This window comes from Dendropsophus ebraccatus, chromosome 7 (genome assembly GCF_027789765.1).
Source record: "Dendropsophus ebraccatus isolate aDenEbr1 chromosome 7, aDenEbr1.pat, whole genome shotgun sequence".
Taxonomy (NCBI): domain Eukaryota; kingdom Metazoa; phylum Chordata; class Amphibia; order Anura; family Hylidae; genus Dendropsophus; species Dendropsophus ebraccatus.
The window spans coordinates 108,997,531-109,021,953 of record NC_091460.1 but is presented as its reverse complement, the minus strand read 5'-3'; the positions used below and the strand labels follow the sequence as shown (position 1 = coordinate 109,021,953).

The 24,423-nt window shown below is 39.3% G+C and overlaps 1 protein-coding gene and 1 long non-coding RNA gene across 3 annotated transcripts in view; one reads left to right on the top strand and one right to left on the bottom strand.

The window, feature by feature from the left end:
- The window catches only part of PURG (purine rich element binding protein G), a 49,039-nt gene extending 41,947 nt beyond the window's left edge, over positions 1-7,092 (top strand). For both annotated transcript variants that reach the window (XM_069978125.1, XM_069978126.1), the window contains exon 4: positions 5,254-7,092. The gene's annotated coding sequence lies outside the window, so the exon portion shown is untranslated. The remainder of the gene's footprint in view (positions 1-5,253) is intronic.
- The window catches only part of LOC138797671 (uncharacterized), a 48,012-nt gene that overhangs the window by 4,335 nt on the left and 19,254 nt on the right, over positions 1-24,423 (bottom strand). The window lies entirely within an intron of this gene.

The window sequence follows — 24,423 nt, the reverse complement described above, 5'->3', positions numbered from 1 at the left end:
AAACTATTGAGAAGGTGGGTAATAAGTCTTCACACACTTTACCATGTATGCAGACAAAGATTTTACAAAGTACTTGCAAGGTGTGTAGTTAAAGATCTATATACCATAGAGACAAGCCATGCAGCTAATGTGGGTGTTTACTACTGAGACCTATCCATTGGAACTGCAAAAGGAGCAGGAAACTCAAGTGTGTTGTGACCACAAACAACTGCTAGGATGAAAAAGATTGCATGAAGCACCCCAGGAAAAAGCTAGTATTGAAGCTGTTGTGTATGAAGATTAATGAAAGTTTCAGACCCTTGTATGATCTGTAGAACTAGTAGTTGATATAAACTTGGTTTTACACTTATGCTTAGCCATTGGATATTACTAGCCTACGAAATTTTGTATAACATCCCTAAAATGCAAATTTCTTCTATAAACATTTTGTGCATTTAGATAAGCCTATCAGGTTAGTTGTGTAAACATGGAAAAATGTTAAATCTAGGGAATATGAAGGAAGGTCTTCAGGTTAGATCAGTTTGATAACAGTCACAAGGCTGCATTTATGTGTTCAATTTTGATGCAGGTTTTGGAGTCAGAATTTACTTTAAATCAATCCTCTTCATGTAAGATTGAATAAATGTCCACACGCAATAGTTGTGATTATGGTTTAAAAGATGACCCTAAATACGAAGCAACAAGTAAAAACTGCAAAATAAGAAATTACAAGAATGAAGTCCTAGGATATGCTTGGCTCTAAAGGAGGCCCTTGTGTTGGCTGGTTTCCCACATACCTGAGGTGGAGGGCAGGATCCACTTCTTAAGCTTTGAATAGTTTAGCAAAATCTACTTTAGGGTGGTATTAGACAAAGCAATTTTTGTATTTTCAGAATAACGTTAAATGAGCACATTTGCAAACAAAGCATGTTTTTTCAAATTTCAAATTTTTCAAATTTAATAGGTTTAATCACGTTTTTATCATCTTTATGGGACAAATCAACTCTCCATTTGTTCCAGATTTTAATGTATTTTTAATGGACATTTTCAGATTTCTTTTTTGTTTTGTTTATTTCTACAGTTTCCTTGTATATTAAAATTTTCTCAGCTTAGGCCTTCCATTCTGCAAAGGTTTTTTTTTTTTTTTTTTTTTTCACTATACCATTTCCTTTTTATTAAAACCTGTTATTAAATACTAAAATGGTTTATTCTGCATAGTTCCATCCCTCCCATCATTGGGGAATCCCCCTGAAAGAATTCCTCACCTGGGTCGATTAGACAAAGAAAAGTATTGACAAATGACCTTTGGCAGGATACAATCAAATGCCTAATTTTTTTTGTATTGGTTTATACTGTTGAAAATCTTATATAGAGTATCTCACTCCCCACATAATTTATATCTCCATGGGTGCAGAGTCAATTCGAAATACTCAAAATTTAGTAAAGACCAAGCTGACTTTTTCTATTTCCTCTGTGATTGTGAAAAGGTTCAGGGATTCTGGAAAAGAATTATAAGCTATATTGGGATCCACAAAGCATGTTTAATCTACAAATTACTTATTTGATGAAGATAAGCAAGCAATCGACAAACTACCAGCAATGATTTTTTGACATGTTAAAAAACAATGAACGACTTATCGCTCTTTGTTTGAATGCTAGGTGTTGTTGCACAGGCAAATAATTGCTAATTTTCACCTGTTATAGCAAGTTTTTAAATAAACATAATCGCTCTGTGTAACAGGGCCCTTATACTGTGTACATGTGTGAAAGCTAGCTTTGTCCCTAACTTTGGAATCTTCAATCATTAAGGAATGTGGCCTTTAGTCCGTAAGCTAATATAGCTTTGTGCCCATCTGTGCCAAAACAGAGTGTGAAAATAACAGAAAATTCATTGTGTGTCATTAAAACTAAATAGGAAAACCCATGGCCTGGAGAAAGAATTAGTGTAGAACCAAATACTAGCAGAATTAACCCTTGTATCCACAGTATCTAACAGGAAAATGAGGTAATAAAGGAAAGTTACCTTCCTGTTGTGTATGCAGATTAGTATCCCCACTTTTGCCTTTGGCTCAAAAAATGGCATATGTTGATCCAGCCTAAAACTTAATTTCTTTTTCTATATAGGTAGGGTTGGGGGTAAATGCATGAATGTACTTCTGCCGAGATTTGTTTGAGATTTGCATGAACTTAGGTTGTTAATAAACATTGTATTAGGGATCTGCTCAACATGGATTTGTGAATCAGCTATGCGCAGAAGGCCTGAAATGATAAAACAAGATACAAAAACTTACAGATAAAACACAGACAATGTGCTAAAATTGCACTACTAATGTTTGAAATTTAGAATTAAACAATAACAAAATGCACTTCCTGTGGGGTGAGTTAAGGACGAGAGAAAGCTTAGCCTGATGCATCTGCTATTAGATTTGAATACTCCACGATGGTTTTGTAATGGGAGTATAATTGAATTTATATCAATAACAGGGCATGCACAGATGCTAACAAACAGCAAAAGTGAATTTTTCCTGTCTACATTCTGGGTTTCTGGTACCTGATAAATATATTAGGAATGTTTCCAGTACACAATTGTATTTCTGTATGGTTTCTGCATTCTTAGCTTCTGTGCATGTATTGAAAGAATACTGAACCTTCTGTATTACAACATAAGTGTGTAACTGGATTAGTTTACTAACTATAGTGCAGATTTGGTTCACCTTCACATGGAGCTTACCTTAGAATATAAAATCCTATTTTACCATTCTTTTATGCAGGTCTCCACATTAGCAAATCACACCATTAACCTTTTGAGTTAGAGTAAATTTTGGATATGTAACCCATGGGCAGATTCTAAATGGGAAGATTCTAAAAACTATTCCAGGGGAACATAAATAAACTGAAGTCCCAGCCTCAAGATTAGACATACTCTCTTCCCACATTGGCATCATGTCATTCTAGTAGAAGATACTTAATTGAAACATTCCAAACTGTGGTTCCAAGGGGGTTGGTACCAGATATGCTGCCTCTGGAGCTTTCTTTGTTTGAACTCTCTTTACACTCCTTAACCTGCAGTAGTAGCAGGACTAACTATGTTTGAGTCTAGTAATTGCTTGAAACTACTTATGCCACGCATTTGCTAGTATATTTGGTGCTGATTTTTAATCATTATAAATTAATGTCTTTTAAAAATGTTCTCTCAGCAGTTTAAATAATTGATATGTTTTCCCAATGGTGCTATCTGGAAATTACCAAATTTACCTTCATGTTACATCAGTTCTTGGGCAGGTTATTTACCCATGTAGAAGCATTTCATGTCTGTGTAGCTTGTCTTACCTAGATGATTCTTGAACTATATAACTCCAACATTTTTTTTAACAAGTCCATTCATAATAAGCAGATAGGTATGCTTATGACATTGTGTGCATTTAGCCCTCTCAACCTCTAGAAATAAACAGGGTCTGTCCACCTGAGTGTGTGCCGGTTTGCTTAAAACAAAAGCTTATGCTTTTATCTGTAATGACTGAAATATGTAGTATGAAAATAGAAACTTACTTGTTTATGTACAGTACACACATCCTTTTTAGCACAATACCGTGGAATAGAACTTGACAGGGCGACAAAGGTGCCTCAAATGTCTTAAGATAAATTACATGCTAAAGAAGCCATCTCGTGTATAATATGGGTGATGGACTTAATCCAATATTAAAATTAAACAATGTTGAGCAATCATATTTTTATATATATTTAATGTAGTGTTCCCATCTTTCAAATAAAAAGTGTATCCATAGGATATTACATAAGTTTAATAGATGACGGTCCATGCTCTTGGACCCAAACCTATTTCCAGAAAAGGGGCCCCTTCAGCCCCTGCCCACCTTTTTTAAATTGTCTGCAATGGATAAAGAGGCAACCAGCCAAAGTTGCACAGCCCAGTTTTCAGATCTCGTAGCACAGTGGTTACATCCAAGAATCCTCCCTCTGAAGATAGACATACATTAATAATTTTTAGCAGAAAAAAAAATGATTGCCTAGTCATCTTAAAGGGGTTGTCTCTGGAAAGTTGTAGGGAAGAAGGTGGAACTTACTGATACACCCACCATTACAAAAAAAGATTTTGGCCTTCCCCACTGATGTCAGTCAGTTCTGTAATATCACATGGCCATGTGGTGCTAATGGATCATAACGACATTCTTCACTATGAGCAAAGCAACAGTGTGGCATAGTTGTAAAACTGAACTGTGTTGTGGATATCGGCAGTAGAGAAATGTTTTGTGTGTTTTGTTCTGCAGACTCCCAAGGTTATTTTAAAGCTCACCTATTCATTGGTAACCCATTTAAACTAGTATATGTGGTCCTGAACAATCCTAGCACAGATCACAATGATATTTAGGGATTAGATATTGTATTCCATGGCATATCCAATTATTTTCTTGTTTCCAAATGTGTATATCTGCTCAATGTAGCAAACCACCTTGCAGATATGGGAACAATACCATTTCAGGTTCATTCTAAACTTTGTTTTAGCACATTGCTATAACTACTATGTGGTTAAGGGTCAAGGCAAAGCATCACTAATCGTTATACCCCAAAAATTCTAAAGGTCAATGTTTGTTTAACAAAGTGTTAAAATCACCTTGAACACTTTGGCTGTGACTTGTATTTGAAAGGTGCAGTTGTGTGTAGTTGTACTACTAAGTTGAATTGGGGACTTCATAGGTGTTAACAATACCATAGGTGGTGGTATTAGTTTTCCATACTCCAATATCTGCAGGGTGCATGGTGATGTTCCCTCTGTACTGTACTTTAAATGTGTTCTCTTTTAAATGTATTGTACTGTATTAAATATAAATGGCCTTGTATTTGGACCTTTGTGTGTATCTACACCAGTTCCAAGTTTTTCGACGCACGTTGACAGTTAGCCTCTAAAACAAAACAAAAAAATTACATTTGTGGTGCTATCTCTTCCTATGGTGCTTCTGTGGATGCTAACTGCACACATGCTAAGCAAAGCTTGAAGATAGAAGTCCTATTTTGCAACATTGTCTGTAATGACAACAGAACAATTTTTGATAAACTTGAATTTCATTTCAAAGACTCATTGACAATCTCCCTACAATTTTATATGTGGGTTTTTCTTTTGTTCTCCAGTTTTCTTTCTTCAAGAAAGCAGCTCTGATCCTGTGCAACCCACACAACATTCTTTAATCCCACAAACGTCTGTTTTAGCCAAGGAGTTTTAATAACGTCTTAACTTGATCCTCTTTCACAACAATACAGGTCTCACTGATCCTAATATGGCCAAGAACCTCATTGAGCGTTGCAAGGGTTCCCAAGTATCCCTCCCAGGCACTGTAAAAAATATGTCTATATGAATATGTAACAAGTATTTAAAATGGTAACTTTTCGGCAAATGAGTTGGGTGACAATGTTTTTCTTTTTTATAATGCTCTATAATCTGTGATGTGACTGTGTAATGGTTTTGCATGGTAAATTTGGCATGTGGTTTGCATGAACCCATTTCTGATACAGATTTCCTGTTATTTCTAGAAATAAGGGGAAAATGGCATCTGAAAACCTAAAATTCTGTGAAAATGTTTGCTAAAATAACAATATTGTCTCCTAATTTAATGTGACTTTAGGTTAAAACACCTGAAATGTAGATCTATTTTAGACTTTTAGGCCTAGAATCTTTCTGCTACAGACAATCTTGCCTTATTGGGATATGATTAGCTGATAAAGATAAAGTCCAAGGCTGTTGAGAATTCAACTTCTCCAACTGATGACCATTATAGACAGTTGATTTTAGCGCGGTTTTCTGATAGTGGCCGCTCACTCCAAGAATTCAAAACATGCCTGTCGCCATGCAAACATTTTTTTTTAATTATTTAACACACTGGATGTACAAAGCAGTACATCTTTACAAATGCATACAATGAATTTCTCCTGAAATGCGTAAATAAACTGACAGTTCGGCATCACAATTGCAGTTATGTCCAAACTATAATACTACAGGGATGTCTGGCAATGTGAAAGCCCCATGTTTGTTGGAATTTCTTTCTAACTTCCAAAGCTCTAGAATGTGTAGATTCTGTATTGTACACGTGTGATTGCATAAAAAGTTAGACAGTTAATATTTTCTTAGGTCCAGATTTAAGCTCCCAGTTTAAACTAAAGGGAAGCAATCAGCATGATTTTGCTGATAAGGGTTCCAGCAGCACAGTATAGACCTACCGTGTAGCTCCCCGAGGCTACCAGCCATGTCTGCAGCAGTAGCTTTACAGTGGGGAAAAAAAGTTTTATTATGCTGTGCAAGGTCAGAAGAGGGGCGGAGACAGATGTCTGTCAATGCGCTCTGTGGCAATGATAGGCAGAGAGGCCAGTAATTGGTCTCTCTGCCTGTCTGCGGGCAGTGGGTGGATGCAGAGAGCATGTCACGGGATTCTCCACGCCCAGATAACTAGTTGCTGCCCAGTTATTCCACAATGCAAAGCTGTTGCTGCAGCCATGGCTGTTATGCTCGGAGAGCTGCACAGTGGATCTATGCTGTGCTGCTGGGAACCAGATCAGCACAATCGTGCTGAGTTGTTCCCTAAATACATACATTTGTATGTGGATCATAAACATCCACTTAATCTGCTAGATTGTACAAAGAATGTTAGACCAGGTAAAAAAAAGCATGAATAATTCATCATCCCCGAGCATTGCTAATGCAGCCTATTTCTGAAAATTCCAAAAATAGTTCACCGCCTAATAGAGAGCAGACAAAGGCTCTGTATAACCTTTAAGACTCTGGCTTAGCACACACTAGGAGTAAATACAGTAGCCTGTGTTTTCAGTGTGATTTTCCTCATTCCAAAGAAGCCTTATGCATAACAACTTCATTGAAGCATTACTTCATTGTCCCTTTGTTAAAGTTTCTTGGCCTGATGGGTTCAATCTGAAATTATTCTTACTGACAGAATAGAAACAAACATGGAGATATGAGCTGCTCTCAACAATATTAAATATAGTCCCATCAATATATTTTGTATTTGAGGTCTCTGTTTACCCCAGTTATACAGTGAATTTGCTTATTGACGTTTGCCACTCTGTTCTGTCTTACAAATAAATTTGCTTCTGTCTGTAATTGGGTCAGTGTGTTTTTTTTCTATTCATCATTTACGTTATTTATTTATTTATCTTTAAGAAACATTCTGACTTGGGAGATTTCTTTTTAACTGTGCTCAGCCTGGCAGTAAAACATATACTTACCTTCCTTGCTCGCACTAGCGCTGTTCTCCAGGACCCGGCCCAGTTGCACAGCTATGTTTTGAGATTGACTGGTGTACTGGTAGCTCAGCCAAACAGTGGCTGAGGCGGGACACTGCTGCACATTGGTACTAGCTCCAGAACGGTGTTAAGAGAAAAAGAAAGTACGTATATATGTCTTACTGCCAGGCCGAGTAGATTTAAAAAGAGAACTCCCAGGTTGGAATACCCCTTTTAAGGTTTGCTAGAATTTTTCAATTAAAATATATGCTGTTCTATGCACAATTTCTCTGTTACAGATATTCCATATAACCTTCTCTAACAAAACATAACTTGGACATTTCCCAAACATGTGGAAACTATGTCTATAAAAGTGCATATCAATAAATTAGAATATCATATAAAAGTTTTTTTTCCAGTAATTCATCGCAAAAGGTAAAACAAGGTGAGTCATTACAAACACAGTTAACTTTTTCTAGCGTTTATTTCTGTTAATGTTGATGAATATGACTTAAAACCATGGAAAACCCAAAGTTCATTATCTCAGAAAATTAGAATATTTAAAGGGGTTGTGCAGTTTAAAACATTTTTCTCCCATTCTGACCCTTTGCTAAAGTTATACATACCCCCCATATGCTTCCTGTACCTGAATGGTCATTTTCCCTGACTTTGAGCCCCCTCTCCAGCTGCACAGGAAGTCCTGTAGTTCTGAAAATCTCTCCGTCACAATACTTTTCCCTGTCCTCCATTTTGTGCCAAACGTCACAGAAGGTGGGCGGTCCTGGCAGTGAGACAGTCTTTCCTAATTGGTCCCCTTCCTGGTGGCTAATTTACATATCTGGGCGTCTGAATTTCCATTGGCAAGAGCTGACTGCAAGTGTGGTTATGTGATCTCCCTGTATGTACATAGAAGCTTTGCTGAATTACATGTAGCAGAGCTGAGTTTCACTACAGTGCTGCCGTGTTTCTGGAGATACACTTGCTGCAGGAACATTGCAGCACAGTAGTGGAACTCGGCTCTGCTACATCAGGAAGAAGCTGTAATCCAGCAAAGCTTGTATGGACATCACCCTGCCGCCTGGGTCACCTCCCCCGTCATCAGCACACTGCCTAGCCCTCTGCAGCCCCCACTCGTCCCACTGCCTACAACTTTGCAGCCCCCACTCAGCTCTGCTACATTAGGAAGAACAGCAGAGCTTATGTGGACATAACCCTGCCGCCTGGGTCACCTCCCCCCTCATCAGCAGGGATTCAGAAGGGTGGGCGGCATCCAGAGGATGGTCGGGCTGTCAAAGGTAAACAGCAAGGCAGGGGTGGCAGGAGGATGTCCCAGCTGGTGGCTGCAGGACGAGCGAACGGCGTCGGTGGGGGCTGCAGAGGGCTAGGCAGCATGCTGATGAGGGAGGAGGTGACCCAGGCGGCAGCGTGATGTCCACATAGGCTCTGCTGTTCTTCCTAATGTAGCAGAGCTAAGTGGTGGCTGCAAAGTTGTAGGCAGTGTGATGAGTGGGGCTGCAGAGGGCTAGGCAGTGTGCTGATGACGGGGGAGGTGACCCAGGCGGCAGGGTGATGTCCATACAAGCTTTGCTGGATTACAGCTTCTTCCTGATGTAGCAGAGCCGAGTTCCACTACTGTGCTGCAATGTTCCTGCAGCAAGTGTATCTCCAGAAACACGGCAGCACTGTAGTGAAACTCAGCTCTGCTACATGTAATTCAGCAAAGCTTCTATGTACATACAGGGAGATCACATAACCACACTTGCAGTCAGCTCTTGCCAATGGAAATTTAGACGCCCAGATATGTAAATTAGCCACCAGGAAGGGGACCAATTAGAAAAGACTGTCTCACTGCCAGGACCGCCCACCTGCTGTGACGTTTGGCACAAAATGGAGGACAGGGAAAAGTATTGTGACGACAGTCAGAGATTTTCAGAACTACAGGACTTCCTGTGCAGCTGGAGAGGGGGCTCAAAGTAAGGAAAAAAACGACCATTCAGGTACAGGAAGCATATGGGGGGTATGTATAACTTAAGCAAAGGGTCAGAATGGGAGAAAAATGTTTTAAACTGCACAACCTCTTTAAGCCAAAAAAACCTGTAAAGGCTTCCTAAGCGTTTCGGCAGATTATCGCAAAGTGTAAAGAAGACAATGATCAGCTAATGTAATGATCATAAACCTGACCTAAAATAGTCAGTGCCCATCGCTACATGCAATGCTGATGGCTGATGATTGAACAAACAGTTAATATACCTCTTCACATTCCTGGTCTTCTGCCTCTTCTCTTCCCGGCACTGTGCGCTGCAGCTTCTGTGGGCTGACAGGCTGCTCAGCCAATCGCTGGCCGAGACTTGGCCTGTCAGCTCAAAGACCGTCCTGAATTTGTAGCCACGGGATTGAGAAGCATGCAGAGCGTAGGAGAAGACTAGAAGCATGAAAGCAATGTATTAACGGTTTGGCCAAGGGCTGCACGGACATTGCTAACGATGTCCGTGCAGCCCCTACTAAGTGATTATCAGGCTGTGTAATGGACCCAGTAAATGAGTGCCGATCTAACAGATCACTTGTTTCCAATTTCGATTGGGCCTTCATCAGCCCATGTAAAAGTACCCTTAGTTTGGTTCAGTAGGTGACACAATCATGGGAAAGACTGTTGACTTAACAGATGTCTAGAAGGCAGTCATTGACACACTCCATAAGGAAGGTAAGCTTTAAAAGGTCATTGCTAAAGAAACTGGCTGTTCACAAAGTGCTGTGTCAAAGCATATTAATGGAGGGTTAAGTGGAAGGAAAAAGTGTGGTAGAAAAAGGTGCACAAGCAACCGGAATAACCACAGCCTTGATAGGATTGTTGAGAAAAGGTTATTCAAAAATTTGGGGGAGATTTACAAGAAGTGGACTGCTGCTGGAGGCCACCACATACAGACGTATTCAAGGCATGGGCTACAATGTAGCATTTCATGTGTGTTATTCAAGTGAATGGCCCCCTTCCCCATGTTCTCCCCACCCCGGAAATGTGGTGCATTATACTTGCGTATTCGCTGTTGACCCCAGCTGCCATCTTGGGTTGACGACATCATCTTTGGGAGGAAGGGGTCCATTCACTTAAATAACACACATTACAAAGTTGTTTAATTTTGTATTGTGGGTTATTTAGTGAATAAATGTTAAACACTGCACTAACCCTTTTAACTGTGCAAGTAAATGCACTACAAACAAGCATTGATCTAAGGCGTGTAAAAGGGCCTTTAAGCAAGACAATACCAGGTTCCAATGAATTAAACATTTGTCAAATGACTACATAAGGTAGATTATACAAATTTTAAGAAGCACATTTCAATTAAATAAAAATTTGGTACATGTGAAGCTCACATAATTAATAAATACCTATAGAGGTTAATGCAGCAGTAAAGGCTTTTGTAATGATACAAAATGAATTCTACAACTAGCCACAAAATTGTTCTAGTATTACACATGGGCAGGCAACAAAGCAGCATGGTAACGAAAAAGCAAAAGAGGCAGCAAAAATTTGCAGTCCGCAAATTTGAGTTGGGCACAAGAGAAACGGACAAAATATTCATGGCATACCTTTGCTATGGACTGGAGCCACAATATTGCTCTGCATCAGGGAGCTGCTTCAAATAGGTAGTCCAGAGCCAGGATGTGCAATGTACCTGGGGGCTATGTTCACACTACGTAAGTTCTGGCCGTAGCGCGTTCCGTGAATAAGCAGCCAGAGATTTACGTAGTTTGCGTACAATGGAAAGTATACGATCTACGGCTGCAGAGTTCACACTACGTAAGAACTTACGCCAGGATCGTACGTGGTGCCGTAAAAAATGAACCAGACCATTGTTTGAGGACGAAAATGCTGTAACTTACGCCCGTAGCGTAACATGCGGTCCCGTACGTACTGGTGATATCTTAATTTTTGCACTTTTCTTTGCCGATCCAAAAGGTTCCGTGGGGTGTCCGGGGCTAGCCGAAGATTTCCAAGTAAAAGACCGCTGTCAGATTGCTACATAGGCCGCTCGGGAAGCATAAGTAGACTAGGAGCGTAAGTTCGCGGACCGTACGTAGCTGGCCGCAACTTACGTAAATCCCCGGCCGGAGTTTAACACGTATATGTCCGGCCGCGAAAATATACGTAGTGTGAACATAGCCTTAAATGTCACAAGACTCTACAGGCTAGAGCTGCAACTGCAGCAAAGGGAGAACCAGGAGAGTGGCAGCAGCCAAAAAAGAGTGGGGCATGGAATAGAAACTGTCAGTGGTGAGGGACAATGCGTTACCAAGAGCTACATGCCTGTTTTAAAGCCATACGGATTATATTTATATTCTGTGTAATACTTAGGGGCATATGTGTCAACTTGTTTGCACTTTTTTTTGGAAAATACTGAATTTGTGCGAACCATTTATTAAGGCAAATAAGCTGGATTTTTCCAGTTTATGCCATGTTCAAATTTCTCAGTTTTTCTGCCCGGAGGGGTCATGGTTTCAGGTACCTTGGTTGACAGATTTATCATGTGATTTTTTTTATTTTTTTTTCCCCCAAAATATTTTGCGCAAAAAAATATGCAGCACCCACTGCTCCCCTAGAATAGATTTTGGCCCAGCTGTTTTAGGCATAACTTGCAAGAATTATCAATATATGTCTAATGGTAAATTTTGCACAAGGAAAACAAGAAAATGCACAGAGTATAATAATTGACACCTGCGCAAAAAAAAAAAAAAAAAAAAAAGGGCAGATGGTACAGTGTACTCATGGTACTCATCAGTAAGATGACATTAACCCTTAGGGGACACAGCCAGTTTTCATTTTTGCGTTTTCGTTTTTCCCTCCTCGTGTATATAAGGCCATAGCGCCTGCATTTTTCCACCTAGAGACCCAAGTGAGCCCTTATTTTTTGCGCAACTAATTGTACTTTGCTATGGCAGATTGAATTTTTTTCTTGTTTCCCGGCACATTTTAGGCAAAAATTACAAGTGTGGTGAAATTGAAAAAAAAAACGCATTTCTTTTATTTGGGGGAAATGTGTTTTTACGCCATTCACCCTGGGGTAAAACTGACTTGTTATGCATGTTCCTCAAGTTGTTACGATTAAAACGATATGTAACATGTATAACTTATATTGTATCTGATGGCCTGTAAAAAATTCAAACCGTTGTTAACAAATATACGTCACTTAAAATGGCTCCATTCCCAGGCTTATAGCGCTTTTATCCTTTGGTCTATGGGTCTGTGTGAGGTGTCATTTTTTGCGCCATGATGTGATCTTTCTATCGGTACCTTGATTGCGCATATATGACTTTTTGATCGCTTTTTATTACAATTATTCTGGATTTGATGCGACAGAAATTGCGCAATTTTGCACTTTGGGATTTTTTTGCGCTGACGCCGTTTACCGTGTGAGATCAGGAATGTGATTAATTAATAGTTTGGGCGATTACGTACGCGGCGATAGCAAACATGTTTGTTTATTAATTAATTAATTAATTTTTATTTATAAAATGGGGAAAGGGGGGTGATTCAGACTTTTATTAGGGGAGGGGGTTTTGTGTTATTAAAAATACATTTTTCTTTTACTTTACACATATACTAGAAGCCCCCCTGGGGGACTTCTAGTATATGTACTCTGATCTCTCATAGAGATCCATGCAGTATAGTTATACTGCATGAATCCATGAGATCGGTGTTCTATTACTTTTGGCTGCTGCAGCCAAAAGCAATAGAATGCCGAGCCGGGATCAGCGCCATTACGGCGTAGACCCCGGCCCGGTATGGATGCAGGGATCGCCCCCCCGCAAATCGCGCCGCAGGGGGGCGATCCCCCCACTAGACCACCAGGGATGTATAACAGCAAGTATTTAGAAGCAGCTGTCAACTTTGACAGCTGCTTCTAAGTACTTAATTAGCGGGCACGGCGATCGGACCGTGCCCGCTAATAGCCGCGAGCCCGGGCTACACGCGGCACCCGGGATCGCGGCAGTTCAGAGGGTGGTCGCCGTGCGACCCCCCTCTGAACTCCCATAGCGGCACGAGGACGTTCAATAACGTCCTGGTGCAGCTATGGGTTAAATTGCAATTAAACAACAAAAAAGATATGCCATAAAGGCCAATTAGCACACCAATAAATAAATCTGAATAAAAGTACTTTATTGCAACAGGTACAGTTCAAATGATGAAATGGTCCCAAAAACTAAAAACACTTAAAATAGATCCCCCTTGGAGCCACCAGGTATGGTGTTAACCAAAAATGGCACCCCTGTACAGGTAGAAAACACACCCTGTTCTAATAAAGTGCATATCTACACGTAGATAAAAAAAAACAAGAAAAAAAATAAACAATAAGAAACAAATGGACATATAAATTCAGTGTATACCATACAAATATATAAGGTGCAAATGATGGGGAGAAAAAATGTGCACAAAAATGTAGCAAGAGATTTATAAACGCTATCACCTAAATGAATCAAGAACAGGGAGAAGATGGGGTGCCACAACAAGAGCCCCACGCGTACCGACCACTCAACAGGACTTCCTCAGAGGTAATGTATGTAAGTCAGAACCAGTATTTATACAGTAATATAATAAATTGACAGCAAAAAGCTGTACACAATTATAGGTTGTACCTGTGTACTGAGAGGGCATCGCTCTAGCCGACCTGACTCCAAGATGGCGCAAACGGCGTCCTCCATGAGTTACTGCGCATGTGTGAGTAAGCAGTATATGTCACATGACCACAGTCATCCAATACAATAAACCCTAAGTGAATGGTGTCGTTTTTACATATCACAACTTAAAATATATAGAGCATATGCAATCGCCCAAATGATGCCCCTGAGCAGAGGTTCTACGAATTGCCTGAAAGTAATGTCCATTCCGGGACCTATGGTGCGCCTAGTCATGTGCACGCATACTAGGTATCCATGCCATACATCGTATTTGGCATGCGTCCCTAAGCGACTATTGACAAAGTATAGTTTATGCATGTAAACACAGAAATCATATCCTTAGTAAACGGTAATGCTAGAGAATGCCTGCAGGTATTACCCATACCGTTGCGTGTGGTGTGTCAAGTCATGAACACACACTCTACATACCCGTCCAATAAATCATATTGTAAATGCGCACCTAAGTAGTTATTCACCACAATGTTACACAAGAAAGAAAATAAGTATATGTAAGTAAAGTGCTATATACGACACTTGTAATCACACTAATACTTCTTACCCAGTACAATTACTCTTAATAATTCTACCAATAATAAACATGTACATCTGCAAACACATTGTGCATGTACTCCTGTTGTGCATGTATAAGTACAGCCCAACTAAAAAATAAAACATTATTATACATCAAATATAATGCAGGCAGTCAAGTTAACCCTGGGTTGACATAAGTACTTATCATACATTAAGATAAAATGTGCGCATGCGCAAAGATAATCAAATAAAAATAGAATAAACCAAAGGGTATCGTATCCCTAAGCGAAATAAATGCATACATAGGATGATGACAAAGGGCCAATGCGTATGGTGACCCAATAATCACCTATATCATACCAATAATCCCATTTATATATGAAGCAGACTAAATTTTCTTAGCACCAACATAAGTCGCAAGAACGCACCATCACAGAGTAGTTCAGTCATTCACCAATGGCTACTAAGAAGGCAAGCCATATAGCTCACAAAAATTGCCCATCAGGCAATTAAAGTGATTGTGTCCCATTGTGGAGAGACTTTGTATATACAGTACGTTTCAGTATGCTCTAAATAGAACTATGATAATTTCTCTAAATGTTAGTAGGCAAGTTTAATTACCATGGGACCACTTAGTCATCATATCAGTCAACTGTTTCTATCTCCTAGATATGAGCATACTTAAAGGAGAAGTCTAGAGAAAATTTTTATTAAAGTATTGTATTGCCCCCCAAAAGTTATACAAATCACCAATATACACTTATTATGGGAAATGCTTATAAAGTGCTTTTTTTCCTGCACTTACTACTCCATCAAGGCTTCACTTCCTGGATAACATAGTGATGTCACAACCCGACTCCCAGAGCTGTGCGGGCTGTGGCTGCTGGAGAGGATGATGGCAGGGGGACTATATATATATAGTCTCTGAATGTAAGTCAATATAGAAGACTATGTTAATTTTATATCATCACTGAATATTCCAATAGTCACTTAAAAATTACCTTTTATTATATCATTTAAAACACCAAACACTTTATTGCACAGCCATCACCTTTGCACTTTGTGCCACCAATTTTTTACACAGGAGAGTCTATTTGGGCACTCTTCAGACCTTGTAGCATGTTTTTGGTACCCAAATTGTCCTCTTCTTATATGTTACACTGTATATGTTATGTCAACACAAAAAAGGAAAAAAAAAAAAAAAAAAAAGTCTGTTTGGGTACTGTTCAGACCTGGTTGCGTTTTTGATGCGTTTTTTTTGTCTGTCCATGCGTTTTTTGCACCCAGCTCTTCCTCCTATTGCATATTATACAGTGCATATAGCCATTAGTAGTGGTTATTATCCGTGTGTATTTTAAATGATATAATAAAAGGTAATTTTTAAGTGACTATTGGAATATTCAGTGATGATATAAAATTAACATAGTCTTCTATATTGACTTACATTCAGAGACTGTACAATAACCCCTATTTGTAGGGAATGGCTGGAATCCTGAGCAACAAAGTAGATAACACAAAATGGATCGAGTAGGCAAAGGAAGTATTCTCTGAAAAAGAGATCTCATTTCAGACTCAAGCGACTACCTTAAAAGCCTCCTTCAAATCCCTGACTAAACTCTACAAAGATCATGCTAGATCATGGTGGGAGATCCACAGCTTAGAGAAATATATTGAAAATAAAATTGTCCCAAGAGGACTAAGAAATCCCCTCACCCCGGCACCCCGCTTGAAGACTGCTAATATCAAAGAAAGATGGGAGAAAGAAGCTACAGAGGGATCCCTAAGGCTTATGAAAATATTAGTGGAGGAAGAAAAAGTAATGCTTGAAACAATTACAACTCAATTGGACCAAGCCAGAGAAATAGTGAACCTCCATTGGGATGAAGTGAATTTTGGAAAAAAGGAAAAAACCCTGGAAGATGAAATCACAAAATTTGTAGCCCATCTTAAGGAAAGAAAACATCAGCAATATAAACGAGATATAACAGACTTCAAAGAAAAAAGAGAATATGAATGTCTAAAAAATATCCCCAATAATCAGGAGACGGACATTTCATCCTCAGACATAGAGGGATCGGATATAGAGAGTACTGACAACCAAAGAACGAGAGGGGGTGTACGAGGTACAGGTAGAGGTCACGGAAGGGGGAGGGGTCGGGGTTTTTTAGAGGGGACCCCCTCCATGTCGCAATATGTACTGAGGAGTCAAAAACAATAACAACAAATGAGCATCCAAAAGCAGAAAATAGCTTACAAATTATTAATCTGTCTAATCACAAACTAAGTGAAACAGAAATGAATGTGTTAGCAAAAGGTTTGTCTTATGTACCTTCAGTTAAATTTAATGCTTTTTTGTGGACCAAAGATCTCAACTTATTTGCAAGAAATTTAAAATGGAGAAAATATCATGAGATACAAAAGAAAAAACAGAGTACTCTGTTAGACATAGAAGTAGAAGATGTGGAGACACTGAGGGACCTGATGAATTTAGCTGCCTCGGCTCAAAGAGATGAGGGAGAGGGTCCCTTCACATCACTTTGTCACAAAAGTAACAAAACACCACCGATAGGGGACTATAGTCACATAGATACGTTTGTCACACTAGTGAGCCAATCTCTTAAACAGCTAGAGAAAAAAAAACGGTAAAAAGACAAAACTTGTCATATGGGGAGAGAAGAGCCTTAGTATCTCTAGAGAAAGATTCCTCCCTGGTCATAAAACCCTCCGATAAGGGTGGTAATATCGTGGTGATGACCAGGGAGGAATATGACGCCATGTGCCTAGAAATCCTCAATGACAAAAAATGCTATACGAGACTCAGGGCAGACCCCACAGTGACCTTCTGTAAACAACTGATTGAGATATTAGATCAAGCCAAAATGTCTAAACTAATAGATACCAAAGAATATGAGTATCTGAAACCAGCAAATCCGACAATAGCGTCTTTCTATAGTACTCCAAAAGTGCACAAAGGCTATCCCCCACTAAAAGGACGCCCAATTGTGGCAGGCATCAACAATTTGACACAAAACATCAGTCAATATGTTGATTCCATATTGAGGCCATTTGTGGAGGCATTACCGTCGTATGTACGGGATACATCAGATGTTATAAAACATATTAGTGATCTACATCTTGAGGAGGGTACATATCTTGCCTCCTTAGATGTAGAGGCACTATATTCCTCGATCCCCCATGAAGGAGGAAAACAGGCCGTAAGACACTATCTGAGCATGCGGGGCAATCAATATCGAGCCCACAATGAATTCGTGTTGCAGTTGTTGGACTTTGTTCTGACTTAAAACTATTTCCTCTTCGGAGACGACTACTTCCACCAGCAGCGGGGTACAGCCATGGGGAGCCCTTGTGCCCCCACTTATGCTGGGAGGATGGGGTCGTCTTCGGAGAGGGTATGTCGGAATGGACTAAATATGTCCAACTATGGTTGAGGTTCATAGATGACGTTGTGTTGGTCTGGACCTCAACCATAAAAAAGTTTAATAAATTTGTGGACATATTGAATACAAATGATCTAGGTTTGAGGTTTACAAAAGCAATAAATGCAAAAGAGATCGAATTCCTAGACCTAAAGATCTGGATATCAGAGGATCGTAGGATTCAGACCACAGTTCATCGGAAGGACACTGCAACAAACTCAATTCTAAAATGGGATAGCTGCCACCCAAGGCCCCTGAAATTGGGGATACCGGTGGGGCAGTACCTCAGAATTCGACGAAATTGTAGTACACAGATAGAATTCAAGAAGAAAGCAGATGAACTCAGAATGAGACTTAAACAAAGGGGATACCCTAATAAAGCTCTGAAGAAGGCATACTGGAGAGCACTACACAAAGATAGAAATGAATTGCTAGTCCCAAAAAAGACAATAGACAAACAAAATCAAATGAGAATTATTGGCACATACGATGTAAAGGCAACTGAAGTAAAAGAAATTCTGTCACAATACTGGCCAATATTGCAATTGGACAGTGTAATCACGGACATGATACCAACTAGACCTGTGGTGACATACAGGCGAGGTCGTAATTTAAAAGACCACCTTACCCACAGCTACATGCCTCCAGTGAGGACAGAAATGAGAAATCAAGCTAGGGGCATGTTCAGATGTGGGAAATGTACCATGTGTAAATATATTGTGCAGAGCAAAGAATTTAAAAGTGCACATACGGGAGAAGAGTTCGGAATGAGAAACTTTGCAAATTGTTCAACTGAAGGGGTAGTGTATCAGCTTACATGCCCCTGCCCACTCAACTACATTGGGAAGACATTCCGCTCGCTTAGGAAAAGGTTGAGCGAACATATCGGAGATATAAAAAATAAAAGAGAAACTCCGGTGGCCCTCCACTTCGCTGAAAAACATGAAGGAAACTGTGAGGGTCTGAGATGTCAGGTAATTGAAGTTGTGAAAAAATCAGTACGACGGGGTGACTATAACAAGTTGCTTCTACAAAAAGAAGCTCTCTGGACCTTTAAGCTGGATACAGTGAAACCAAAAGGACTGAAAGACTTCATATCGTATATGTGCTTTAGATAAATGATACAAAATGAAGGAAGACAAACCTGAATTGCTAAGTGCTAAATTGTAAACAAATAACAAAGCAAAACTGTAAATAAATAACAAAGCTAACTGTAAACAAATAATGAAGCTGACTGCTAACAGAGAAGAGAAACAACTGCTAGATACAAATAAATAAGAGAAGGGGTTAACCTACCTCAGCATGAACCAAAAGAAAAAAACTGTTGCAGAAACAGGAATGAAAGCGAGGCTTGGTACCAAGGAAGCATCGGTAACTAGGCAACAATTGGAACGCATGGTCAAGTGTCTGGCAACCCTAATGATACAAACAGAAACTCCTGTGCCTGCTTAAGTATAGGCAGTGTGGATAGGAGGAATCAAGTGTAAGTAAAAGAGGGGTAGGCTCTGACTAGGATATTTAAGTGAGCCAAACACAGAATGGAGCAGTGCACAGCCATCATCTGAGCTATGCACCAGCACACAACAGACGTCCCAGAGCTCCAGAGTTAAAGAAGCAGAAAGGCCCCTGATGAGAGGCTGCGGAAACGCATTGGGCCGGACCATGAGAATACTGAAGTGAACCCCATGAACAAGGGAAGTAACATATCTTCAGCAAATATTTTCTTGTTTGAAAGTTTATAAATGGAAAATTGGGACATTAAGTAGTGACTATAACCGTGATACTTAAGCACAATAAAAAAGACTGTGACCATTATACGAGTGCAATATGAAATGATATGTGCAATATGGGAACACGGCTGGAAAATACACACGGATAATAACCACTACTAATGGCTATATGCACTGTATAATATGCAATAGGAGGAAGAGCTGGGTGCAAAAAACGCATGGACAGACAAAAAAAGCATCAAAAACGCAACCAGGTCTGAACAGTACCCAAACAGACTTTTGTTTGTTTTTTTTCCTTTTTTGTGTTGACATAACATATACAGTGTAACATATAAGAAGAGGACAATTTGGGTACCAGAAACATGCTACAAGGTCTGAAGAGTGCCCAAATAGACTCTCCTGTGTAAAAAATTGGTGGCACAAAGTGCAAAGGTGATGGCTGTGCAATAAAGTGTTTGGTGTTTTAAATGATATAATAAAAGGTAATTTTTAAGTGACTATTGGAATATTCAGTGATGATATATATCTGTGCATGTCTGTGTGTTAGTGAAGTGTAATGTGTGTGTGAAAACGGAGTGTGCGTGTGTTAGTGCTGAGGTAAGAACTACACCTCCCAGCATGATCCTGTTTGGCTTTGGAAGAACAACAACTCCCAGCATGATCCTCTGTGGCTGTGGTAGAACACATTGGCACCATCCTCCAGCTGCACCAGCTTCAGATATAGCACCACTCAATTTTAACAGTGTGTGAACATAGGTTTTTAGTGGGAAATTTATCAAGGGCTTTGCGCCTTTTTTTTGGGGGCGAATAATTGGATTTTTCACCCATTTTTGGTCTAAGTTCTATTTATGAACCAGTATTTTTTAGATGTAACTTTTTTTTAATTTGCCTGTTTTGAGTATTTACCCAAAAGTTCCCATAATCTAGCGCCCAATTTATCATTTGTGACTTTTTAAAAAGTCGCACAAACTGGTGCAGGCTAATGTCTGGTCAGTACCAGGTGAATATACTTGCGCAATTTTGCGACTTTTTACTTAGATGCATTCACTGTGGCAGTGGTTCATTTTAATGAATTAGTCACAAGATAATGGAACAAAATACACACCAATCCTCATTAGAATAGTTGCACACATTAGAATCCTTCTAATCCCTCCCTCTTAGTTTTTTTTTAATCCACTCCTGGTATGGGTTCCAATTTATTGACCAACATACTGAGTGTACTAAATACTGTGTGTGAACATAGCCTTAGGCCGGATTCACACGTTCCGTTTTTGATTCTTGAAAACCGGACAATATGAACGATGAGTACCTGTCCTGTACTGTTTCCCCGCACTGCATGATGTATCAATATGATGCCAGGAACGGGGAAAAAGTTTGAATTTCAACGGGAATGTAGTGACACAGCCGTGTGGCACATACATGACCCGTCCTTGATTTTGTTTGGGTCATGGGCTCCCGGTTTCCTGCTCTCCCTTTCATTGGTTGACATTTCAGGTTTAGACTGCAGGTAGCATGGCTAACAGATTTATGTGTTTTTTTTTATTTTATTAATCTTTTATCGAAATATACACTATTTACTCACCTTCAGATGTTCCCCCAGGTGTTCTCAGTCCTTGTTTGTGTGATTTCCCAACTCTACGCAGGTTCAGCTTTCCCTTCTGTTCATGCCTCTGAAGTGTTAGGCTGCTCATCCAATCACTGGCTGAGACGTTACTGCGGCCAGTGTTTGGCAGCGTGGCCTAACACTTAGAGACAGTAACAGAAGGGAGAGCTGAACCCGCGTGGACTTGGGTAATCCCACAAACAAGGACTGAGGACACCTGGGGGAACATTTGAAGGTAAGTAATACTTTTATTATTTTACTGCTAAGCAATGGCTGCACGTAATTGGCTAATGTGTTTATATATATTAAAAAAACAACATATATATATATATATATATATATAATATATATAATCACATTAGCCACTTGAGGACTGATTGTATAGGCATCTAATAAGCTCTGGGAGTGCAAATCTCTCATCTGACCGTGTACTACAGCCCTTGGACAGTCAGTAGATGTCACCTCAAGATGTAGCTGTATTTGAAGTGGCAACTGGATAGCAAAGCCAGAGACCCAATGATGGCATAGTAACTTACCTGATGATCTTAGGAATAGCCTGTTATGTTCGGCATTAGGGCAACACCATAAGACAAGTTGACATTGTGGTGAATCTAACTTGAATATCATCACATACTGTTCATTTATTAGCAGGTTCTTATATTATTTTTCCAATTTAACTGTGGCAGGAGATGCATGCCGTTTTGACTGTGCCAGGAAGCCGAAACAAAGCTCAGACATTACCTGCGACACCACCACAGCCCTCAAAAAGTGCTGTGTACCAAACACCTGCGCTTCAGCACATATCAAGGTTTGTAAGCATGCGTGCCAAATGTATGCCTATTGTGACTTGCTCTTTGGATATACAAATGGGCTCATTACAATAACATAATCGTTTATTCGAATCGAGACTAGAGACTCACATCCCTAGGACTGTGCCAGCAAGCTGTAACGAGGCTTGGACATTACCTGTGACACCACCACAGCCCTTGCAAACCAAACACCTACACTTCAGCACATATCACGGTTTGTAAGCATGCGTGCCAAGTGTGATGTGTAATATGGCCGCTAAGTGCAGTTGTTCTCTCAAGGAGCCATGTAGCCTTTTAGAGGGAAAATCAAGGAATCAGGATGCTATACCCATTCTACTTCAATAAATTGTAATTCAAGTCTAAACATTTTCAATAAATTTGTCCTAATTCAATTTTTTTCCATTGTCTAGCATGTCATCGTGTATTGTAAAAGGTTGCAGAAGTAAGGACAAGGACCGAAATGTCATTTTGCACAGTTTTCCCTGGAACCCATTTGTTATACAAACATGGCTACAGCAAACCAATTTTCACCAATTTGCTGGGAAGATATGGTGCATAAAGTATTAAATGGGAAAGTTAATGACAGCTACCGACTATGTTTCTTAAATTTTTTACACAATTCATATAACTATCAGGAGGATAGAAGTACACTTAAAAGGGACGCATTTCCCCCCATTTTTGATGATCTTCTCTCTACCTCTACTAAGCCAAGTCCTCAAATTTTATATCAGGCAGTTAAACCTGATATTTGTTCTATTAGCTATGCAGATATTCCGACTACAGTATGCACAACCACGACAACAACTGTTTCAACTTCTACAACAATAACTATGTCCCAATCTGGAAATATCATATTTACCGTTTCCTCGGTATCACATTCTGTAACAACTGCTTCAATTATAACAGAGTATTACAATTCCTAATTCCTCAGTTAGCGATTCATCTCAATACAATCCCTCCAAAAAAAAGATAAAAACTAATTTTCTTAATCAATCTTCCTCAAGTGAATTATTTACATATATAACTGGAAATCTTACATCCCATTCCTTTGAAAGTTTCTCAACTCCCATGTCATTTTGACTTGAAACACAACTCATCAGCGACCAAAAAGCCACAAAATTTTCCTTTCCCTCACCAAACCGCAGAAAAACAACATTCAACCCCAAAGAAACAAGAATTTGCTACTAATACCTTACCTTTATGTATCATAAACATAAAGGAATCCAGGTAAAAATGAAAAACAAAAGCCATAAAATAATGTGCTGTCAAATGTTTTCCTGTAAAGCAACATCAAAAAAAATTTTTGGGGAAAAAAAAAGATATAGATGGAGTTAGTCCTGATGGTTGTTCTAGCAATTTTTCTACCATCTCACGTATGAACGATAATAATGAGGCCTATTACCCTTTGAGCCAAGAAATTCAAAACCAAAGGATAATCTGTAAAGAGAACATGTTGGGTATAGCTGAACCAGTCCTACAAACAAACGACTTAGGATGCTCAACATTAACATTTACGCCATAGAAGATGTTATCCGGTTGTAGTTTTCAACTTCCAGAACATACTGTAAATATGCTGTCAGATTTATATCAAATGCAGATAATGAAAAACCAAGAAATGGAACAATTGTATTAGATCCACTATCTCCAATACATTATCAAATTGAGGAAACACCGGGAAAATCGTCGCAGATGGATACTAGCATATCCACTTACATAGATCCAGAAGATAGTAGTTTCTTGTGAAGAAATGGAATCCTAATCCCTAAGGACTTCATAGATGTGGATGAGCATATTAATAATGATGTGGTTAATGAGCCTAAATTTATTGTTTTCGAGTCCTGTCTCCTAAAATTATTAAAACTTATACCCTGCCAATCCAAACTAAAGTGTAATGGCCATTGAACCCAGTACAAAAAACTAAACTATTGGCTCAGCTATTTCTATTTTGGTACGCTCTTCCAAAGGACACGTTCGGAATCTGTGGGATTCTCAGCCAAAAATTGCATGGCAACCAGCTGTAAATATCCTTTTTGCTGCCGCTACAGTTTTAAGCGGTAAAAGTTTTCTTAAAATCCAAAGTTTTTAAAAAAAAGTTATGAACGTTAATAGTATTTCTCGTTTAACATTCTTCAAAAACCAGAAACTATATGTGTTTCCAGGGATTGACTTAGAATGGAAAAAGGAGCAAGAGATAGATCATAGATCCTGCATATCCAACTGGTGACAGGCAGTCAGATTCCCCGGATTTTCCGCAAAATATTGCACATATTCTCTGATGGATGCCGATTCCAATAAATATAGTGTCTTTTAACGTACAGCAATTATTGCCAACAAGCAGCTCTGTGGCCCTTGAAAAATTAGCTTTTTAAAAATGCTTTGAAAGAGCTTTTGAGTAAAAACATTCATGTCTTGGCCAC